The sequence below is a fragment of the Oncorhynchus tshawytscha genome, unplaced genomic scaffold (assembly GCF_018296145.1).
Source record: "Oncorhynchus tshawytscha isolate Ot180627B unplaced genomic scaffold, Otsh_v2.0 Un_contig_10153_pilon_pilon, whole genome shotgun sequence".
NCBI lineage: Eukaryota > Metazoa > Chordata > Actinopteri > Salmoniformes > Salmonidae > Oncorhynchus > Oncorhynchus tshawytscha.
Genome location: NW_024608568.1, coordinates 25,258 through 45,403, shown reverse-complemented (window position 1 = coordinate 45,403; position 20,146 = coordinate 25,258). Strand labels below are relative to the sequence as shown.

At 48.5% G+C, this 20,146-nt stretch overlaps 1 non-coding gene across 1 annotated transcript; it reads right to left on the bottom strand.

Moving 5' to 3' along the window:
• Positions 1 to 17,583: 17,583 nt before the first annotated feature.
• trnas-gcu lies at positions 17,584 to 17,665 on the bottom strand. The gene has a single exon. It is a non-coding gene; the product is annotated as a tRNA-Ser (tRNA).
• Between the last annotated feature and the right edge of the window lie 2,481 nt (positions 17,666 to 20,146).

The following is a 20,146-nucleotide window of genomic DNA, read 5'->3' as shown; positions in this document are numbered from 1 at the left end:
TGGGAACAGTGGAGCTTCCAGACATGCTCTAGATTATATTTCCATGGGAACAGTGGAGCTTCCAGACATGCTCTAGATTCTATTTCCATGGAAACAGTGGAGCTTCCAGACATGCTCTAGATTCTATTTCCATGGGAACAGTGGAGCTTCCAGACATGCTCTAGATTCTGTTTCCATGGGAACAGTGGAGCTTCCAGACATGCTCTAGATTATATTTCCATGGGAACAGTGGAGCTTCCAGACATGCTCTAGATTCTGTTTCCATGGGAACAGTGGAGCTTCCAGACATGCTCTAGATTATGTTTCCATGGGAACAGTGGAGCTTCCAGACATGCTCTAGATTATGTTTCCATGGAAACAGTGGAGCTTCCATACATGCTCTAGTAAGATCAGAGTAGCAGCAGTCTGGAAAACACCTGAAATAAATGACTTGTTTATGAAACCTGGAGATAGGAAGGCCAAGCAATGAAGACCAACTACTCAGGGTCCAAGTGTACACAGAGGAATGCAGTTTGGGATGATAGCAATAAAGACCATCAACTACTCAGGGTCCAAGTGTACACAGAGGAACGCAGTTTGGGATGATAGCAGTAAAGACCATCAACTACTCAGGGTCCAAGTGTACACAGAGGAACGCAGTTTGGGATGATAGCAATAAAGACCATCAACTACTCAGGGTCCAAGTGTAAACAGAGGAACGCAGTTTGGGATGATAGCAATAAAGACCATCAACTACTCAGGGTCCAAGTGTACACAGAGGAACGCAGTTTGGGATGATAGCAGTAAAGACCATCAACTACTCAGGGTCCAAGTGTACACAGAGGAACGCAGTTTGGGATGATAGCAATAAAGACCATCAACTACTCAGGGTCCAAGTGTACACAGAGGAATGCAGTTTGGGATGATAGCAATAAAGACCATCAACTACTCAGGGTCCAAGTGTACACAGAGGAACGCAGTTTGGGATGATAGCAGTCTAGTCAGTGAAGCAGAGGTGGCTCAGTGAAGGATGCTACACACCCATATCTATCCATACTGGTGCAATAACCGAACACAGTCTGAATACACCAACACAGTGATGGTCATGAGAAGAAGTGGTCCTGTGACAGAAGGTTCAATTGCCATATAATTTTTCACCACTGAAGACGGATGTAGTTGATTCATTCTATCATTGGGGAAATTATACTGTACAACGGGTTCCTGTGGTGCACACACACACACACACACACACACGGTGAAGCAATGTGCATAGGCCGACTTAATGCCAATATCTGTGGGGACAGCAGAAAACACAACAAAAGGTTATCTGGTATCAGCTGTTAGAGCTAGTAAACCACTAGTTCTACCAGCTAGTAAACCACTAGTTCTACCAGCTAGTAAACCACTAGTTCTACCAGCTAGTAAACCACTAGTTCTACCAGCTAGTAAACCACCAGCTAGTTCTACCAGCTAGTAAACCACTAGTTCTACCAGCTAGTAAACCACTAGTTCTACCAGCTAGTAAACCACTAGTTCTACCAGCTAGTAAACCACTAGTTCTACCAGCTAGTAAACCACTAGTTCTACCAGCTAGTAAACCACTAGTTCTACCAGCTAGTAAACCACTAGTTCTACCAGCTAGTAAACCACTAGTTCTACCAGCTAGTAAACCACTAGTTCTACCAGCTAGTAAACCACTAGTTCTACCAGCTAGTAAACCACTAGTTCTACCAGCTAGTAAACCACTAGTTTTGTAAACCACTAGTTTTGGACCATTACAGAAATATAAAACTGCCACGCTGACCTCCCGCCCAGCCACGCTGACCTCCCGCCCAGCCACGCTGACCTCCCGCCCAGCCACGCTGACCTCCCGCCCAGCCACGCTGACCTCCCGCCCAGCCACGCTGACCTCCCGCCCAGCCACGCTGACCTCGCCCTCAGGTGGGTGCTAACAAGCAAGCAAACTAGGTAGTGTATCAACAGCCATTGTCAGCCAATCCAGTAGGGGTTGGATGCTATGGTGAGCTTTGATTGGCCACTCGCGTTGTGATATCGGGAGCACCAGTAATAAAGCCTAATCTAACGCAGTATCCTTCATAGAGTCTAATCAGTGTGTTTCATAAGACCAGCTCTGGTCTCTACACTTTATTATTAGACCCCTGTCAGCTGGATACTAAACTCTCTCTTCCTGTTAGAATAGTCATTACTTCCCATAGTGCACCTCTTCAACTCAGGATAAAACACCATTTATCAACGGAAAGGTCATTTCATCAATGGAAGAAGAGCTGATGATGGTAACGCATGCCTAAACGAATGGGGCGACACCGGGGAACAACATTTTAACGAGGTCTAACCGTTTACCGTGCAGCAGGAGAGGAGAGTCAGAATGCTGAGCTGAACACAGTCCACACCTGTCAAAGTAGTTCATCTTCCCAGTCATTCCATCACTGGTTCAGGTAGGCTACTGCTCTTCAGGCAAAACACACACACACACACACAGCAAAACAGATTATAACTGTAAATAAAACATACCTTCAGTGGGATAAGGAGGAAGAGGAAGAGAGAGACAGAGCGAGACAGAGAAAGAGTGAGACAGAGAGAGACAGAGAGAGAGAGAGAGAGACAGAGCATGAGAGAGAGAGAGATGAGAGAGAGACAGAGCATGAGAGAGAGAGACAGAGAGAGAGAGCATGAGAGAGAGACAGAGCATGAGAGAGAGAGAGAGAGAGAGACAGAGAGAGAGAGAGAGAGAGCATGAGCATGAGAGAGAGACAGAGCATGAGAGAGAGAGAGAGAGACAGAGAGAGAGAGCATGAGAGAGAGAGAGACAGAGAGAGAGAGAGAGAGAGATGAGAGAGAGAGAGAGAGAGCAATGAGAGAGAGAGAGAGAGAGAGCATGAGAGAGAGAGAGAGAGAGAGACAGAGAAACAGCGAGAGACAGAGAGAGACAGAGAAACAGCGAGAGACAGAGAGAGAGACAGAGAAACAGCGAGAGACAGAGAGAGAGACAGAGAAACAGCGAGACAGAGAGAGAGACAGAGAAACAGCGAGACAGAGAGAGAGAGAGAAAGAGCGAGAGACGGAGACGGAGCATGAGAGAGAGAGACCGAGCATGAGAGAGAGAGACAGATGGAGAGAGAGAGAGACAGAGAGACAGAGAAACAGCGAGAGACCGAGAGTGAGATGGGTGATCAGTCCATGCTGAAAACAGCCACACTGCTGCACTGAAAGCATTCCATGTTTGCATGTTAAATTCCTCTCCTCCTCTACCTCGCTACACTCATTCCCGTTTCTCTGTTTCACTGCAAGTGTTCCTACCTGAAGGACATCTCCCACCACTCCAGTCAGCTGCCAGGATTTCATTGTGGTCAGATCAGAGGCACAAACAAGCTGTAAAAAAAGTGTCCTGCTTGCTTTCTCTTGGTCTTTCTCCGCAGAGGGAAACTGATTACACTGAGAATGAGAGGACGAGGAAAGAGAGAGAGATACAGAGAGAGCGAGAGAGAGAATGGGAACGCGAGCGAGCGGTAGAGGGAGAAACAGTGTGAGGGGTAGAAGGTGGACCTTATTCACGTGCTGCCAATGACTGCAACTGTCACTCCGGTCCTCTGCTCTGTCTGCCGCTAGCCCGGTCGTTGTCCTCTGATCTGTCTGCCTCTAGCCCGGTCGTTGTCCTCTGATCTGTCTGCCTCTAGCCCGGTCCTCTGATCTTGTCCTCTGATCTGTCTGCCCGCTAGCCCGGTCGTTGTCCTCTGATCCGTCTGCCGCTAGCCCGGTCGTTGTCCTCTGCTCCGTCTGCCGCTAGCCCGGTCGTTGTCCTCTGCTCTGTCTGCCGCTAGCCCGGTCGTTGTCCTCTGCTCTGTCTGCCTCTAGCCCGGTCGTTGTCCTCTGCTCTGTCTGCCTCTAGCCCGGTCGTTGTCCTCTGCTCTGTCTGCCTCTAGCCCGGTCGTTGTCCTCTGCTCTGTCTGCCTCTAGCCCGGTCGTTGTCCTCTGCTCTGTCTGCCTCTAGCCCGGTCTGTCCTCTGCTCTGTCTGCCTCTAGCCCGGTCGTTGTCCTCTGCTCTGTCTGCCTCTAGCCCGGTCGTTGTCCTCTGCTCTGTCTGCCTCTAGCCCGGTCGTTGTCCTCTGCTCTGTCTGCCACTAGCCCGGTCGTTTCGCCGTGATGGACTTGTCAATTGCTTGCCGTTAGTAACCTACATTGTCCATTACTTGACACACAGAGCACAGACAGAGAGAAAGAGTCAGGGGGAAGAGAGAGAGACCTACAGAGAAATTAACCTGGAGAAGAGCCCCCTAAGCAAGCTGGTATTGGACAGCAACACACAATTAGATCTAACCAAATCATGAGAAAACTAAAAGATAATTACTTGACAATTGGAAAGATAATTATTTGAAACAGAGAGTATTGGAAAGAATTTACTGAAAAACAGAGCAAAGACAGAATAGAATGTTATTTGGCCCTAAACAGAGAGTACACAGAGACAGAATACCTGACCACTGTGACTGGCCCTAAACAGACTGAGAGAGTACACAGAGACAGAATACCTGACCACTGTGACTGACCCTAAACAGAGAGTACACAGAGACAGAATACCTGACCACTGTGACTGGCCCTAAACAGAGAGTACACAGAGACAGAATACCTGACCACTGTGACTGACCCTAAACAGAGAGTACACAGAGACAGAATACCTGACCACTGTGACTGACCCTAAACAGAGAGTACACAGAGACAGAATACCTGACCACTGTGACTGAAACAGAGAGTACACAGAGACAGAATACCTGACCACTAAACCCTAAACAGAGAGTACACAGAGACAGAATACCTGACCACTGTGACTGGCCCTAAACAGAGAGTACACAGAGACAGAATACCTGACCACTGTGACTGGCCCTAAACAGAGAGCACACAGAGACAGAATACCTGACCACTGTGACTGACCCTAAACAGAGAGTACACAGAGACAGAATACCTGACCACTGTGACTGACCCTAAACAGAGAGTACACAGAGACAGAATACCTGACCACTGTGACTGACCCTAAACAGAGAGTACACAGAGACAGAATACCTGACCACTGTGACTGGCCCTAAACAGAGAGTACACAGAGACAGAATACCTGACCACTGTGACTGACCCAAACTTAAGGAAAGCTTTGACTATGTACAGACTCAGCGAGCATAGCCTTGCTATTGAGAAAGGCCGCCGTAGGCAGACATGGCTCTCAAGAGAAGACAGGCTATGTGCACACTGCCCACAAAATGAGGTGGAAACTGAGCTGCACTTCCTAACCTCCTGCACAATATATGGCCATATTAGAGACACATATTTCCTTCAGATTACACAGATCCTAATTTCTATCAACATGTTAAATGTGCAACCAGAGGGGAGAAAAAATCTAGATCAACTTTACTCCACACACAGAGACACGTACAAAGCTCTCCCTCGCTCTCCATTTGGTAAATCCGAACACAACTATATCCTCCTGATTCCTGCTTACAAGCAAGAATTAAAGCAGGAAGCACCAGTGACTCGGTCTATAAAAAATGGTCAGATGAAGCAGATGCTAAACTACAGGACTGCTGGGGGAGGGGTCATTACCTGGATACAGAGGAGAGTGGAGGAGAAGGGGGTCATTACCTGGAGACAGAGGAGAGTGGAGGAGAGTAGAGGAGAGAGGGGGGGTCATTACCTGGAGACAGAGGGGGGGGGGTCATTACCTGGAGACAGAGGAGGGGGGTCATTAGACTGGAGACAGAGGAGAGAGGGGGGGGTGGAGACAGAGGAGAGGGGGGTAGAGGAGAGAGGGGGGGGGGTCATTACCTGGAGACAGAGGAGAGTGGAGGAGAGTAGAGGAGGGAGACAGAGGAGATGGGGGGGGTCATTACCTGGAGACAGAGGAGAGTGGAGGGGGGGGGGTCATTACCTGGAGACAGAGGAGTGGAGGAGAGGGGGTCATTACCAGGAGACAGAGGAGAGTGGAGGAGAAGGGGGGGGGGGTCATTACCAGGAGACAGAGGAGAGTGGAGGAGAGGGGGGGGTCATTACCAGGAGACAGAGGAGATGGAGGAGAAGGGGGGTCATTACCAGGAGACAGAGGAGAGGGAGGAGAGGGGGGGTCATTACCTGGAGACAGAGGAGAGTGGAGGAGGGGGGGGGTCATTACCTGGAGACAGAGGAGAGGGGGGTCATTACCTGGAGACAGAGGAGAGTGGGGGGAAGGGGGGTCATTACCTGGAGACAGAGGAGAGTGGAGGAGGGGGGGTCATTACCTGGAGACAGAGGAGAGGGGGGGGGGGGGTCATTACCTGGAGACAGAGGAGAGTGGAGGAGAGGGGGGAGACAGAGGAGGGGGGTCATTACCTGGAGGAGACAGAGGAGAGTGGAGGAGGAGGGGGGGGTCATTACCAGGAGACAGAGGAGAGTGGAGACAGAGGGGGGGGTCATTACCTGGAGACAGAGGAGAGTGGAGGAGGTCATTAACTGGAGACAGAGGAGAGTGGAGGAGAAGGGGGGTCATTACCTGGAGACAGAGGAGATGGAGGGAGGGGGGGTCATTACCTGGAGACAGAGGAGATGGGGGGTCATTACCTGGAGACAGAGGAGATGGGGGGGGGGGTCATTACCTGGAGACAGAGGAGAGGGGGGGGTCATTACCTAGAGAAAGAGGAGATGGGGGTCATTACCTGAGAAGAGGAGAGTGGAGACAGAGGGGGGGGGGTCATTACCTGGAGACAGAGGAGAGGGGGTCATTACCTGGAGACAGAGACAGAGGAGAGGGAAAGGGGGAGGGGGGGTCATTACCTGGAGACAGAGGAGAGGGGGACCTGGAGACAGAGGGAGGGGGATCATTACCTGAGACAGAGGAGAGTGGAGGAGGGGGGGGGGTCATTACCTGGAGACAGAGGAGAGGGGGGTTCATTACCTGGAGAATGAGGAGAGTGGAGGGGAGGGGGGGGTCATTACGGGCCTCCCGGGTGGAGCAGTGGTTAAGGGCGCTGTGCCACCAGAGACTCTGGGTTCGCGCCCAGGCTCTGTCGCAACCGACCGCCACCGGGAGGTCTGTGGGGCGACGCACAATTGGCCTAGCGTCGTCAGGGTTAGCGAGGGCTTGGCCGGTAGGGATATCCTTGTCTCATCGCGCACCAGCGACTTCTGTGGCGGGCCAGGCGCAGTGCACGCTAGGTTGCCAGGTGTACGGTGTTTCCTCCGACACATTGGTGCGGCTGGCTTCCGGGTTAGATGCGCGCTGTGTTAAGAAGCAGTGCGGCTTGGTTGTGTTGTGTATCGGAGGACTTTCGACCTTCGTCTCTCCCAAGCCCGTACGGGAGTTGTAGCGATGAGACTAGATCGTAGCACTTGGATACCACGAAAAAGGGGGTAGGGTATCAAATCAAATTTCATTTGTCACATACACATGGTTAGCAGATGTTAATGCGAGTGTAGCTTGTGCTTCTAGTTCCGACAATGCAGTAATAACCAACAAGTAATCTAACTAACGATTCCAAAACTACTGTCTTATACACACAAGTGTAAGGGGATAAAGAATATGTACATAAAGATATATGAATGAGTGATGGTACAGAGCAGCTTAGGCAAGATACAGTAGATGGTATCGAGTGCAGTATATACATATGAGATGAGTATGTAAACAAAGTGGCATAGTTAAAGTGGCTAGTGATACATGTATTACATAAGGTTGCAGTAGATGATATAGAGTACAGTATATACGTATACATATGAGATGAATAATGTAGGGTAAGTAACATTATATTAGGTAGCATTGTTTAAAGTGGCTAGTGATATATTTTACATCATTTCCCATCAATTCCCATTATTAAAGTGGCTGGAGTTGAGTCAGTGTGTTGGCAGCAGCCACTCAATGTTAGTGGTGGCTGTTTAACAGTCTGATGGCCTTGAGATAGAAGCTGTTTTTCAGTCTCTCGGTCCCAGCTTCGATGCACCTGTACTGACCTCGCCTTCTGGATGATAGCGGGGTGAACAGGCAGTGGCTCGGGTGGTTGTTGTCCTTGATGATCTTTATGGCCTTCCTGTAACATCGGGTGGTGTAGGTGTCCTAGAGGGCAGGTAGTTTGCCCCCGGTGATGCGTTGTGCAGACCTCATTACCCTCTGGAGAGCCTTATGGTTGTGGGCGGAGCAGTTGCCGTACCAGGCGGTGATACAGCCCGCCAGGATGCTCTCGATTGTGCATCTGTAGAAGTTTGTGAGTGCTTTTGGTGACAAGCCGAATTTCTTCAGCCAACTTGCTACCATCTCCACTACTGTTCCATCGATGTGGATAGGGGTGTTCCATCTGCTGTTTCCTGAAGTCCACAATCATCTCCTTAGTTTTGTTGACGTTGAGTGTGAGGTTATTTTCCTGACACCGCACTCCGAGGGCCCTCACCTCCTCCCTGTAGGCCGTCTCGTCGTTGTTGGTAATCAAGCCTACCACTGTTGTGTCGTCCACAAACTTGATGATTGAGTTGGAGGCGTGCGTGGCCACGCAGTCGTGGGTGAACAGGGAGTACAGGAGAGGGCTCAGAACGCACCCTTGTGGGGCCCCAGTGTTGAGGATCAGCGGGGTGGAGATGTTGTTGCCTACCCTCACCACCTGGGGGCGGCCCGTCAGGAAGTCCAGTACCTAGTTGCACAGGGCGGGGTCGAGACCCAGGGTCTCGAGCTTGATGACGAGCTTGGAGGGTACTATGGTGTTAAATGCCGAGCTGTAGTCGATGAACAGCATTCTCACATAGGTATTCCTCTTGTCCAGATGGGTTAGGGCAGTGTGGTTGAGATTGCATCGTCTGTGGACCTATTTGGGCAGTAAGCAAATTGGAGTGGGTCTAGGGTGTCAGGTAGGGTGGAGGTGATATGGTCCTTGACTAGTCTCTCAAAGCACTTCATGATGACGGAAGTGAGTGCTACAGTAGTCGTTTAGCTCAGTTACCTTAGCTTTCTTGGGAACAGGAACAATGGTGGCCCTCTTGAAGCATGTGTGAACAGCAGACTGGGATAGGGATTGATTGAATATGTCCGTAAACACACCAGCCAGCTGGTCTGCGCATGCTCTGAGGGCGCGGCTGGGGATGCCATCTGGGCCTGCAGCCTTGCGAGGGTTAACACGTTTAAATGTTTTACTCACCTCGGCTGCAGTGAAGGAGAGGCCGCATGTTTTGGTTGCAGGCCGTGTCAGTGGCACTGTATTGTCCTCAAAGCGGGTAAAAAAGTTATTTAGTCTGTCTGGGAGCAAGACATCCTGGTCCGTGACGGGGCTGGTTTTCTTTTTGTAATCCATGACTGACTGTAGACCCTGCCACATAGCTCTTGTGTCTGAGCCGTTGAATTGAGATTCTACTTTGTCTCTGTACTGACGCTTAGCTTGTTTGATTGCCTTGCGGAGGGAATAGCTGCACTGTTTGTATTCGGTCATGTTTCCGGTCACCTTGCCCTGATTAAAAGCAGTGGTTCGCGCTTTCAGTTTCACACGAATGCTGCCATCAATCCACGGTTTCTGGTTAGGGAATGTTTTAATTGTTGCTATGGGAACGACATCTTCAACGCACGTTCTAATGAACTCGCTCACCGAATCAGCGTATTCGTCAATGTTGTTGTCTGACGCAATACGAAACATATCCCAGACCACGTGATGGAAGCAGTCTTGGCGTGTGGAATCAGATTGGTCGGACCAGCGTTGGACAGACCTCAGCGCGGGAGCTTCTTGTTTTAGTTTCTGTCTGTAGGCAGGGATCAACAAAATGGAGTCGTGGTCAGCTTTTCCGTAAGTTGGGCGGGGCAGGGCCTTATATGCGTCGCGGAAGTTAGAATAGCAGTGATCCAAGGTTTTGCCAGCCCTGGTTGCGCAATCGATATGCTAATACAATTTAGGGAGTCTTGTTTTCAGATTAGCCTTGTTAAAATCCCCAGCTACAATGAATGCAGCCTCAGGATGTATGGATTCCAGTTTGCAAAGAGTCAAATAAAGTTTGTTCAGAGCCATCGATGTGTCTGCTTGGGGGGGAATATATACGGCTGTGATTATAATCGAAGAGAATTCCCTTGGTAGATAATGCGGTCGACATTTGATTGTGAGGAATTCTAAATCAGGTGAACAGAAGGACTTGAGTTCCTGTATGCTTTTGTGACCACACCACGTCACGTTAGCCATAAGACATACGCCCCCGCCCCTCTTCTTACCATGTTTGTTCCTGTCGGCGCGATGCGTGGAGAAACCAGCTGGCTGCACCGACTCCGATAGCGTCTCTCCAGTGAGCCATGTTTGTTTCTGTCGGCGCGATGCGTGGAGAAACCAGCTGGCTGCACCGACTCCGATAGCGTCTCTCCAGTGAGCCATGTTTCCGTGAAGCAAAGAACGTTACAGTCTCTGATGTCCCTCTGGAATGCTACCCTTGCTCGGATTTCATCAACCTTGTTGTCAAGAGACTGGATATTGGCGAGAAGTATACTGGGGAGTGGTGCACGATGTGCCCGTTTCCGGAGTCTGACCAGAAGACCGCTATGTTTCCCTCTTTTACGAAGTCGTTTTTTTGGGTCGCCGGCTGGGATCCATTCCCTTGTCCTGGTTGAAAGGCAGAACACAGGATCCGCTTCGCGAAAGTCATATTCTTGGTCGTACTGATGGTGAGTTGACGCTGCTCTTATATTCAGTAGTTCTTCTCGACTGTATGTAATGAAACCTAAGATGACCCGGGGTACTAATGTAAGAAATAACATGTAAAATAACAAAAAAACTGCACAGTTTCCTAGGAACGCGAAGCGAGGCGGCCATCTCTGTGTATCATTCAGAACACAAACATACTGTGAAATAGGGAGTAGGGTACCATTCGGAACACAAACATACTATGAAATAGAGAGTAGGGTACCATTCAGAACACACAGATACTGTGAAATAGGGAGTAGGGTACCATTCGGAACACATACATACTGTGAAATAGGGAGTAGGGTACCATTCGGAACACAAACATACTGTGAAATAGGGAGTAGGGTACCATTTGGAACACAAACATACTGTGAAATAGGGAGTAGGGTACCATTCGGAACACAAACATACTGTGAAATAGGGAGTAGGGTACCATTCGGAACACATACATACTGTGAAATAGGGAGTAGGTTACTATTCGGAACACAAACATACTGTGAAATAGGGAGTAGGGTACCATTCGGAACACAAACAGAGAGCACAGCAGTGCTGATCTGAAGGAAATGATACTGTGATACTCTGTTTGTAAATCAATAAGTGGCTGCGTTCCCGCTTTGTAGATGAATCGTTCACACCCTGGTAATTTAGATGAATCGTTCACACCCTGGTAATGTAGATGAATCGTTCACACCCTGGTAATGTAGATGAATCATTCACACCCTGGTAATTTAGATGAATCATTCACACCCTGGTAATTTAGATGAATCATTCACACCCTGGTAATTTAGATGAATCATTCACACCCTGGTAATTTAGATGAATCGTTCACACCCTGGTAATGTAGAGGAATCGTTCACACCCTGTTAATTTAGTTAAAAGAGAGAATACTGTGTGTGTGAGAGATGGGTGATACCAGCAGCAGCGACGGAAGACACCTCAGACTCTGAGGTAATGACTCAGGCTGCATCTTTCCCTAAATAGTGCACTACAAATGGCAGCCTCTTCCCTAAATAGTGCACTACAAATGGCAGCCTCTTCCCTAAATAGTGCACTACAAATGGCAACCTCTTCCCTAAATAGTGCACTACAAATGGCAACCTCTTCCCTAAATAGTGCACTACAAATGGCAACCTCTTCCCTAAATAGTGCACTACAAATGGCAGCATCTTCCCTAAATAGTGCCTACAAATGGCAACCTCTTCCCTAAATAGTGCACTACAAATGGCAACCTTCCCTAAATCACTACAAATGGCAAAAATAGTGCACTACAAATGGCAGCCTTCCCTAAATAGTGCACTACAAATGGCAACCTCTTCCCTAAATAGTGCACTACAAATGGCAACCTCTTCCCTAAATAGTGCACTACAAATGGCAGCCTCTTCCCTAAATAGTGCACTACAAATGGCAACCTCTTCCCTAAATAGTGCACTACAAATGGCAACCTCTTCCCTAAATAGTGCACTACAAATGGCAACCTCTTCCCTAAATAGTGCACTACAAATGGCAGCCTCTTCCCTAAATAGTGCACTACAAATGGCAACCTCTTCCCTAAATAGTGCACTACAAATGGCAACCTCTTCCCTAAATAGTGCACTACAAATGGCAGCCTCTTCCCTAAATAAAAATGGCAGTTCACTACAAATGGCAACCTCTTCCCTAAATAGTGCACTACAAATGGCAACCTCTTCCCTAAATAGTGCACTACAAATGGCAACCTAAATAACTACAAATGGCAACCTCTTCCCTAAATAGTGCACTACAAATGGCAACCTCTTCCCTAAATAGTGCACTACAAATGGCAACCCTTCTTCCCTAAATAGTGCACTACAAATGGCAACCTCTTCCCTAAATAGTGCACTACAAATGGCAACCTCTTCCCTAAATAGTGCACTACAAATGGCAACCTCTTCCCTAAATAGTGCACTACAAATGGCGGCCTCTTCCCTAAATAGTGCACTACAAATGGCAACCTCTTCCCTAAATAGTGCACTACAAATGGCAACCTCTTCCTAAATAGTGCACTACAAATGGCAGCCTCTTCCCTAAATAGTGCACTACAAATGGCGGCCTCTTCCCTAAATAGTGCACTACAAATGGCAGTGCACTCTTTTCCCTAAATAGTGCACTACAAATGGCGGCCTCTTCCCTAAATAGTGCACTACAAATGGCGGCATCTTCCCTAAATAGTGCACTACAAATGGCGGCCTCTTCCCTAAATAGTGCACTACAAATGGTGGCCTCTTCCCTAAAAAGTGCACTACAAATGCGAGCATCTTTCCCTTAAATAGTGCATTACAAATGGCGGTCTCTTCCCTAAATAGTGCATTACTCCCATAAGGTGTTGGCCAGAAGTAGTGCACTATATAGGGAACATGGTGCATCAGACAGGAAGCTGTGTTTGGCGAATGGGAACACGGGAGGATGTTGCCATCTACAGAGGGACATGGTTTGGTGGTGGAGGACAGAGAGTGCTGAGAGGAGAGGATACGTTTGTGTGTGTGTGTGCGTGTGTGTGTGTAGCCAAGGGGGAAGTGTAATCCCGTCCTCCCCTGCTGCTCCTGCTGAGATAAGACTCTACCACCAGAATGAGAAGTGCTATAGTATAGAACAGGGGTTAGTAGTAGATACTATAGAACAGGGGTTAGTAGCAGATACATTAGAACAGGGGTTAGTAGCAGATACTATAGAACAGGGGTTAGTAGCAGATACTATAGAACAGGAGTTAGTAGTAGATACTATAGAACAGGGGTTAGTAGTAGATACTATAGAACAGGGGTTAGTAGTAGATACTATAGAACAGGGGTTAGTAGTAGATACTATAGAAAAAGTGGTTAGTAGTAGATACTATAGAAAAAGGGGTTAGTAGTAGATACTATAGAACAGGGGTTGGTAGTAGATACTGCTATAGTATAGAACAGGGGTTAGTAGTAGATACTATAGACCAGGGGTTGGTAGTAGATACTGCTATAGTATAGAACAGGGGTTAGTAGTAGATAATATAGAACAGGGGTTAGTAGTAGATAGTGCTATAGTATAGAACATGGGTTAGGAGTAGATACTATAGAACAGGGGTTAATAGTAGATACTATAGAACAGGGGTTAGTAGTAGATACTATAGAACAGGGGTTAGTAGTAGATACTATAGAACAGGGGTTAGTAGTAGATACTATAGAACAGGGGTTAGTAGTAGATACTATAGAACAGGGGTTAGTAGTAGATACTATAGAACAGGGGTTAGTAGTAGATACTATAGAACAGGGGTTGGTAGTAGATACTATAGAACAGGGGTTAGTAGTAGATACTATAGAACAGAACAGGGTTGGTAGTAGATACTATAGAACAGGGGTTGGTAGTAGATACTATAGAACAGGGGTTAGTAGTAGATACTATAGAACAGGGGTTAGTAGTAGATACTATAGAACAGGGGTTAGTAGTATATATTATAGAACAGGGGTTAGTCGTAGATACTATAGAACAGGGGTTAGTAGTAGATATTATAGAACAGGGGTTAGTCGTAGATACTATAGTATAGAACCCACATTGTTAACGACCCACATTGTTAACTTATGGTATAATGGCGCGGGGAGGAGTGATGAATATGTGTGTGCGTTAAAGAACCAAATGCTGCCCGCGGCCAGTGACGGACTTCTACGTCACATTACCTTCCTCCTCTCCTGAAGCGACCATGTTCGGGAGCCTTGATAGGTAGTCCGCAGTAACGTTCTCTTTTCCTGCCTTGTGACGGACACAGAACCTGAAGGGCTGGAGCTCCAGATACCACCTGGTCACACGAGAATTCCGGTCCTTCATGGTCTGGATCCAGGTCAGTGCTCTGTGGTCCGTGTGCAGGTCAAATTCCCTCCCAAGAAGGTAGTAACGGAGGCTATCTAGGGCCCACTTTATAGCCAGGCACTCCTTTTCGATTGTAGAATACCTGGTTTCCCTGGGCAACAGCTTCCGACTCAGGTACAGCACAGGAAGCTCCTCTCTTGGCTCCCCTTGGGCCAGTACAGCTCCAATTCCTACAGCCGAAGCGTCCACCTGCACAAGAAATCTCTTCTTAAAATCAGGGGTCTGGAGAACAGGGAATGAGCACAGTCGTTTTTTCAGTGTCATGAAGGCTTCCTCACACTCCTCAGTCCACTTCACAGGGTTGCTGGCCCCCTTCGAAGTGAGGTTGGTCAGAGGGGCCAGCGATGGTCGAAAACTGTGGAATGAATCTCCGGTACCACCCTGCCAGACCTAGGAAGGACTTCACCTGTGTCTTGGTTCTGGGTTGAGGGCTATTCCTGATGGACTCCACTTTCTCCACCTGAGGCCGAACTTCACCCTTACCCAGCTGGTAACCCAGGTACTTTGTCTCCTGTTTCGCCCACTCACACTTCAGGAGGTTAAGCGTGAGGCCTGCTTCATGGATCTTCCCCAGGACGCTGCTAAGATGCTGTATGTGCTCCTCCCAGGAGTGGCTGTAGATCACCACGTCGTCCAAGTAAGCAGCACAGTAATCGTCACAGTCCTGGAGGACCTTGTCCATCAGCCTCTGGAAAGTCGCAGGGGCCCCATGAAGGCCAAACGGCATGACCTTGAACTGGAACAGGCCCATTGGCGTCCGGAATGCAGTGTAGGCCTTGGATTGTTCATCCAGGGGCACCTGCCAGTACCCTTTGCAGAGATCCAATGTGGTGATGTAATGAGCTCTACCTATTCTCTCCAGTAAGTCGTCAATGCGGGGCATGGGATAGGCATCAAACTGGGAGATGGCATTCACCTTACGGAAGTCCATGCAGACGCGCAAAGAGCCATCCTTCTTTGGGACAATGACAATAGGGCTGCTCCATTCACTTGAAGATGGCTCGACAACATCCATCTCTATCATGGTGTGGACCTCTTCCTTGAGGGCTACCACCAGCCTCTCAGGCACACGGTAAGGATGCTGGCGGACAGGGTTCTGGCCAGGTTTCAAACGAATGACGTGTTCCAGGACTTTGGTTCTTCCTGGTCTCTGACTGAAGAGGGCTGGATACTTGCCAAACAGCTGCTTCAGCTCATCTTGCTTGTCTTCTTCCAGGTGAGCCAGTATGACTTCTGCTCGTTCTTTCCATGCCTCTGTGACTCCCTCCGACTCATCCTCTTCTACTCTGCGGACCAGAAAGGACTTTCCTTTGGAGAGTTCCTCTTTCTCCTCCCAGGCCTTGAGAAGGTTCACATGGTAGGTTTGCTTCTTCTTACCCTTGTCCGGGTCCAGCACCTCGTAGGTCACTGGGCCCATCTTCCTCCCGATTAGGTACGGTCCTTGCCATTGCGCAAGGAGCTTGCTGGTAGACGAGGGAAGGAGGAGCAGGACTTTCTGTCCTGCCTCAAACTCTCTGTGGCGAACGTGCTGGTCATAGCCTCTCTTCTGGGCCTTCTGGGCTTGCTGAAGGTTTGCTCTAGCTTCCTCTCGGTACCGTTCCAACCTGTCTCGCATCTGGAGGACATACTGGACAATCCCCTGTCCTGAGGTAGCTACTGGGGAACCTTCCCAGCACTTCTTCAGCAGATCCAGTGGTCCTTGCACTTGCCATCCATAGAGGAGTTCGAATGGCGAGAAACCTGTCGATGCCTGAGGCACCTCCCTGTAAGCAAAAAGCAGAAAGGGTAACCACTTATCCCAGTCTTTACCAGTGTCAGCCACAAACTTCCTCAGCATGTTCTTGAGCGTTTGATTGAATCTCTCTACGAGCCCATCCGTTTGGGGATGGTAGGGAGTAGTCCTCAAGCCTTTAATGCCCAGCTGTCGGTGGAGTTGAACCATCAGTCGCGAGGTGAAGTTTGTCCCTTGGTCCGTCAGGATTTCATCTGGGATTCCTACACGAGAGAAGAGCTGAACAAGAGCACTGATTATCTTTGGAGTGGTTATGGAACGGAGTGGGAAGGCTTCTGGGAACCGGGTGGCATAGTCACAGATCACCAATATATACTTGTAACCTGCACTACTCTTCTCCAAGGGTCCAACAATGTCCATTGCAATTCTCTTGAATGGGGTAGAGATAACTGGCAGTGAACATAGAGGAGCCCGTTCAGACCTACGGACAGCACTGGTTTTCTGGCACGTGGGGCATGATTTGCAGTATTTTTGTACATCAGTATACATGGAGGGCCAAAAGAAACGGGACCCTAGCCTAAGATAGGTCTTATGTTGCCCTAGATGGCCTGCCCATGGAACTGTATGTGCAAGTTTGAGAACAAGTGGTCTACAGGTAGATGGCACCACCAACTTCCTGCTATCTGCCTCTGACCCAAGGTAGAGTATGTGGTTGTCTACTGTGTAAATCCCCCCACATAAAGATTGACTGTCCCCAGCTAAGGCCTTGTCAAACAAACATTTCAAGGTTGCGTCAGACTTCTGCAGTGTAGCAAAATTTTGTGGAACATCCCATTGCACCTCTAACCCAGACACATCAGCAACAGGTACAGGGGTTCCCACATACTTCTCAAGACGCCGCTGGCGACGTGACTTTCTGGGCCCTTTGGTTCCCCCCTCGCACAGACTATCACACAAGTCAGGCAGAGGTTGTAAACCAGCTTTGGCCTGGGCACGAGTGACAACTGAACATGCCATCTGAACATCAGACTGGCAAACCGACTGCTCATATAGCTGACCCCCCACACTTCCCAACAGATCAGAGAGTACAGGCACATCCCTCCCCAAAATCATCTCAAAAGGTAGCTTCTCCATTACCCCAACTTTGAGGAGGTATTTCTGACCCTGAATCTCAACTGTGAGCTCAGCTGTGGGCTGCTGTGACTGGTCACCATGGACACATTGGATCAGTGTCTGATGACCATAATCAATGTCATTAACAGGTACATTACAAATCAAATTTTATTTGTCACATACACATGGTTAGCAGATGTTAATGCGAGTGTAGCGAAATGCTTGAGAATTTAAATTGTTACACGATGAGGATGGGATTCGAACCCATGCATGCAGAACACAATGGATTAGCAGTCCATCGCCTTAACCACTCGGCCACCTCATCCCTACCTTTTCTGATCAATGACAGGGAACTGCCGGTGTCAATCATTGCAGTAAGACTTTTACCATTCACTTTTACAGGTACCAAGCATGACCCTTCCCGAGTCTGTCTATTCTGAACACCATCCCCCTCTCTGGGTACATAACAGTAACCTGAGAGCTTGGATTTACGTAGCGGACACATTGAAGCTTTGTGCCCCTGCTGCCGGCAGTAAAAACAGGTCAGACCCCTCCCATCAGAGCGAACTGCATGATCCCTTACCTCCCTCCCAGACACATAACCCCCAGAGTTACCTCCACCATCTCTGGCGTTTCTGATGTCCCTTGTGTCTCTGAGACTCCTTGGAGCGGGTGCTGCAGGTTGTGGTGGGCCCCCTTTACGTGCATTAAGATACTGCAGTGCAAGCTTGACCGCCATAAGCCCGTCCTTGGGCTCGTGCTCTCGGACCCAGGTTCGAATGTCATGTGGTAGAACTTGTAGAAGTTGCTCGAGGATGATGACCTCCCCGATTTCGTCCTGTGTCTTCTCCCCCGGTCGAACCCATCGTCGGTAGAGACCCTTGAGGCGGTGGTACGTCTCTGTCGGCGACTCACCCGATGGCGTTGATGCAGCTCTGAAGCGTTGACGGTAGGTTTCCGGTGAGATGTCAAACTTCACCAGCAGCGCTTCCTTCAAGCCCTTGTAGACATTGGCCAGCCCCTCATCCATTGCTGTGTAAGCCTCTAAGGCCTTGCCCGTGAGCAATGGGACAAGCCTGCAGGCCCACTCTACCTCAGGCCACTGCCACGTCTTAGCCATGCGCTCAAACCTCAGCAGGTAGTTTTCAATGTCCTCCCCTGCTGGTATGAGGGCATCTTTGGCTCCTTCCTCAGGAATGCTGGAAGATGGACGTTAACACTGCTGGACTGGTCTCCTGGTGCTGGCCTCATTACTGCTTGGGGTGCCTGCTGTGGAGTTGAAGTCCCTGCTGCATCGAGCCTTTGTCGTCCTGGTGTTGGAAGACCCAATCTTGGGCTCTCACTGACGAGTTCCGCCTGGTGGGGAGCTGTGAGGATAGATTGGCGTAGGCCACGTAACTCCTGCTTGAGGTCTTCGTCCCTCCTCTCAAGGCAGGTGAAAAGTTGCTGAAAAAGGGTTACCATGGTTGGGTGTGGTTCTGGTCCCCCAACTGCTCCTTCAGTCAGCAGCTCACCCAGTTCTGGTTGTCTTTGGCCCCGCGGTCGGGCTCCTAGTTTCTCATACTTGACCTCTTCTTCACCAGACGATTCCATGGTATTCCACCCCGGTTCAACTTCAGGTACCTTTTCTGACAGTTGATGCTGTTGCTGGGAATGCAATCCTGTACGCATTCCTTTACCTCTCTTGTTGGAATTCACTGATTTGCGGTACGCCATCCCACCACTGCCACCATATGTCACGTAGAGTAGGCCAGATGGCTAAACTGGATAACCTAACCTCTATAAAAATAAAAAGATGGCGGAACCGCAAAAGTTCTTCTGTGCAAAGGTCTTTATTTACAAGTGATTCCGGAACAGAAAATAACAGTACTGCCATCAACGTCTACCTTATGGGACAGCTTAACAACAATGCTGCCCCATCCACAGCTCAATCCAAAAAATCCCCCTTAGAGACTGGAGAGAGGCTCCTTTTGTAGGGCTAGCCCCTCCCCTCAGAACAATTAACCCTAATTAATTAATAAATTAACAATACAAACCTACATTTTCCATGAACTAAACATACTAAAGGATATACATTGCAACACGGTTTTAAACAATATCACAACATAACATTTACAACATTACATCATTACTGACAATATCTTTCAATATGCCCATATGCATTAATGAGCCATTTGGGACAGGCACTATAAAGCCAACCCAATTCCCTTAGCTCGGGTCCTTTTCCAGCATACCCAGAAGCTACAGAGATGGAGAGAGAGGAACAGAACAAACAAACAATGCGCTCATCCACAACATTGATAAGTATAATAATTATTGTATCTCTCAAATATGAACATTGACAAGTGTGAAATGCATGTACCAAGACAGAAGTTTAATTGTGTGTCGACCCACATTGTTAACTTATGGTATAATGGCGCAGGGAGGAGTGATGAATATGTGTGTGCGTTAAAGAACCAAATGCTGCCCGCGGCCAGTGACGGACTTCTACGTCACAAGGAGTTAGTAGTAGATAGTGCTATAGTATAGAACAGGGGTTAGTAGTAGATACTATAGAACAGGGGTTAGTAGTAGATACTATAGAACAGGGGTTAGTAGTAGATACTATAGAACAGGGGTTAGTAGTAGATATTATAGAACAGGGGTTAGTAGTAGATACTATAGAACAGGGGTTATTGGTAGATACTGCTATAGTATAGAACCGGGGTTAGTAGTAGATAGTGCTATAGTATAGAACGGGTTAGTAGTAGATATTATAGAACAGGGGTTAGTAGTAGATACTATAGGACAGGGGTTAGTAGTAGAT